Below are 4,450 nucleotides of genomic sequence, written 5' to 3'. Positions count from 1 at the left end.
AAGGCTTCCCTAACCTTAAAACTAGCTTTTGAAATGGCTCCCAGAACCACTTCAAAGGGTTTTGAAGTGGTACCCTCAACCACCTTGAGCTGAAACAGAGGCTTGATCAGGAAAGCATCCATCCAAACAAGCACCACCACACTCTCCACCTCAATAGGAGAAGACAAAAAAGAGCTTGAAAGAAAAGATTCAGCAACCAAAAAATCACTAGCCTCAAGAGAAAGGTCCTCCAAACCAGGAGAGGAAGCACCAAAAATCCCCTTAACCACCCAAACACCATGCAACCACTCCACCTCCATAGGAGGGAACAACGCCTCAAGAAGAGATCCATGGGACTGAGTAGTAAGAGAAAAACCTCAAAAGGAAACCAATAGTGGAAGCACCGAGGGCCCACATAGAAGAAACAAGACCACCAAAAGTGTAACCAAACTCCAACAACAAAGAAACAACCCCCACCTCAATAGGGAGAGAACAAAATTTCTTCAGAAGGAGAGACCACACCAGCTGCAGCCCAATACCAGAACAACCTCTTCCCAATAAAGCCACATTAGAATAGGAGCATCCAACTCCTTCTGCGAAAGATATCTCCACCTCTATAGGAGACAAAACCTTCTTAACAGGCACATAGAGAGAAGAAGGGTGCCGAGAAACAACCCAAAACTAGGCATTTCCACCCAAAGGGCATCAAAAGAGCTCCACAAATCCCAGCCCGAGAGGAGGAAAACGAAAAAAGAAGCACTGCAAGCACAAAATCCTCCGACCCAATAGGGGAAAGGGCGCAAAGAAGGGACACAAGTAAAAGCAGAGCAAAACAGCCTAACAAGACCGACCCAGCGGACAAGAGAGGAAGAGAGAGCCGCTAGAAGAAATCCCCACTGGATCCGAACCACTAAGCCCACAGTAGCAACAGCCCAAACAACCGCCTTAGTGAGAGACCCAAGAAGCCGATCCACCAGAAAGAGGGGGCAAAGGGGGCATCGCGAATCATCCAGGTCCACATCCACCAAAAGCCAGACAACGATACCCATTGCCAAGGCTCCCAAACAATCATCCTCATCGTTGTCTAATTCCTCCCCTTCCTCAGCAACAACCAAAACCCTAGCTCTCGCATTCACGCGGCTCCCGCTCACGCTCACGCTCCCGCTCACGCTCCCGCTCACGCTCACGCTCACGCTCACGCTCATGCTCCCGCTCCCGCTCCTGCTACCGCTCATGTTATCAAGTTTTCATCATTATTGTTAGCCTACATGAATACCATTTTTTGTTACTTAGATGATAATCCTCCTATATTTTAAAAATCAATTATTATTGATAAACCTTTTGTACAATGAAAATTTGATTAAAAAAAAAATGATTAACCCTTCAAATGTAAACTCTCTATATAAAGTCATTATTACATTAAAAGAATATAATGAACAATTATTAATTATTAATTTTTTTAGATCATTACAAAATTTAAAATAACATAATCACTAATAATATAAAAACATACATTTATATGCATTAAGATACTACCAAACTATTGTCCTACCCAAAACAAATCTAATAAATATCATTGAAAAGATAAGATCACACGGTATCATTATAGTTAAAGAGATAAGATCACAACTCAAAAGGCACTTGGACTCCCCACATACTTTTTATATATAAAGAAGCATGATTTTTTTTTTAATTTTAATTTTTGTTTTTTTATTTCAGCTCTTAAATTTGCCTATGAATTAGAGTTGTCTGATAATGACACATTAACATTAGAAAAGGTCAAATTTTAAAATAGAAGAAAAAGTCTAAAAAGAATAGCAAATTGTAAAGTTGTGGTTAGCCAAAAAGACTACTCTTATGGAATCCAAGGAAGACAAATTGATTTTAAAAGTTGCATAAAATATAGACCCAAACCAATGATGTACTCAAAATTTGATTCTATGTTGAGTGGACCCAAACAAATAAGCTATAAGCTATAAAGAAAGTAACTTTCCCAATCCTTCAAGTGAATGGGTACATGTTAACATTACCTTAAATAGGTATATGAAATATTCTCTATAGTGTAATTTTTTGTACCATATGTCCATTGTCCTATAATTAAGGAAGAATCTTTTGGGGTTTTTGGAGCCGTCAAATGACATGTACCATACCGTTATAAGTTGGAATTAGTATTTAGATTCATGCCTCATCATGAAGATGAAGTCATTTCTGCATATGGAGATCTTGGGCAGAGAAAGGTGTTTGTATATGTATGGTACTAACTTTGAACTAATAGTCATTTTAGTATTTACTCTCTTTTCACATTTAAGCAATCTTGTGAGCAAATATAATGAACTCAGTGTAAAGAGAAAGTTTTGTAAAATCTAGTGAATGAGAAGTGTAACAAAGGATCTTTTTATTTAGATTCAGGTCAAGTTCAAGAACAACGATACAAAAATAAGACTATGATTTGAAGAAAATATTGGGAAATAGTTCTAGTAGGGTTTTAGACTTGGTTGTGCTAATGTTAGTTTGTGTCACTTTAATGTCATATTATTTCATTCTAAAGTAAGATTTGGCATATATTTATACATTTATTGCAGTGCCTTTGAGGTTGTTGTGCTTGTGAGGATTTTATTCCCTGAATCAATGGTTTGATAACACATGGTGTTTTATTTATATGCATATTTATTTATTTATTTTTCTCTCTCCTTGTATTCTTAAAAAAAATGGGATTGCACGTGAAGAGGAGAATTTGTGAGTCGAAATTATTAGATTTGGAAAGAGATTTGAAAGATTTTTTTCTTTCCTGCAATTAGGGAGGAAGCATCTCTTTGGGCATCCATCTTTCTTCTTATTTGTGGTGTCATTGGTGAGAAGAAAGAGTTTCAATTCCTTTGTTTTATTTTAAATTTGTCTTTCTTTGCATTTTGGAGTTTACATTTCATGCTAAAACTATGGTGAAATTTTATTAAAATTTAAATGTGAGTTGAAAACCAAAAAAAATCCAAACCTTTTATTTCAAAAGGGCATGCTTAGATTTTTTCTAAAATTATGGTTTTCTTGCAGTTATTTGCATTGAAACTTATATGAAATTGTTGCACCATGGATGCATTGTTTTAATGAGAAAAATTAGATGATTAAGAGGATGGGATGGGAAGGTTGTGTTTTGGTTTATTTGGAACCCCTCTCCTTATGTTAAATAATCAAGTTTTATTGTGTAAGAAGTCATACTAGTTGATGAACCTAGGCTAGGATGGAGTGAACTCTACTCCCACCTACTTGTACGTTGAGAGCAAATGAGGTAAGGAGAGGGTGAATAAATAATTATTAATATCAATTTTGGAGTTTCACATATATGCACTAAGTAAGATAATACATGAGAAACATCCATAAGTCATTTTAGGAGACGACTAGTGGTATTTGAGAAGGGGGAAGGACTTTTGAGGTGATCTCAAAGAGATTATTGAGACCCAAGAGTTTGAATCCCCGTTCTTCTATACACATATTGTAATTTTACTATACATTATTAATATAAACATATACGCTTTTGTGTTTTGCTAAAAAAAATCTACCCACTCTCATTAATTAATCAAATATAACCAATTTAATGGGTTAGGAAGCTTTTTTGTTAAATGGATTCTCAAATATAGTTATAAATGAGTAAGTAGAAATAGTCAATACAAAATTGTCTTCACAACTAAATGAGAACTTAATCTTATCAAATAATGTCATTTGTATTATCAAATATTGATGCTACCTTCTAAAGATATGTGGATATAATCAAGGATTTAATTAAAAAATTTAGCCTAATCTATTTATATGATATAATTATATTTTTAAAGAAGCAAGAGGATCAAATTATACACCTATAAAGGATATTTGAAAGATATAGATATTTTTGTATTTCCTTGAATTCCAAAAAATAGTTTAGTTATAAAAAAAAAACTCTTAAGACTTAGATCACATTATACCTAAAGATGGTTTATTTATCAATGACTTAGACATATTTTCTATTATTCTATGGTTTTTTATTCCTATTTAGAAGAAGACACGTCATTATTTTCTTAGAGAACATAAATTGGGAGAAAACTTATGATAAAATTTATTAGATTAATCAAGATGATAACCTTAAAGTTGAAGAAATAACAATAATTCTAATGGACTTGGGAATAAATTTTTTTTCTTTGAGGTGATGAAGCAACACATCATCAAATCTCTTGTTTTGGTGAACCCATATTTTGAAAATGTATTCATCTTTTATGATATTAGAAGGGAGGACAACTATATTATTTTTTTAAAATAGAAGGATAAATATAATCAAGAATATTCCTTTATATTAATGAGTAAAATTTTGAAAGAGTATTAGGTGAAGGAAATGTACGATCCTATTAGATCTCCCAAAAAATAGGCATATTCTTTTTTAATAATAGAATTAAAGCCCTTGTTAATGGGGTCATTGATAAGAAATTGTTTAGAAAATTTCACATAA

The sequence above is a fragment of the Cryptomeria japonica genome, chromosome 8 (genome assembly GCF_030272615.1).
Source record: "Cryptomeria japonica chromosome 8, Sugi_1.0, whole genome shotgun sequence".
NCBI classification, from domain to species: Eukaryota; Viridiplantae; Streptophyta; class Pinopsida; order Cupressales; family Cupressaceae; genus Cryptomeria; species Cryptomeria japonica.
Note: the sequence above shows the minus strand (reverse complement) of the source record.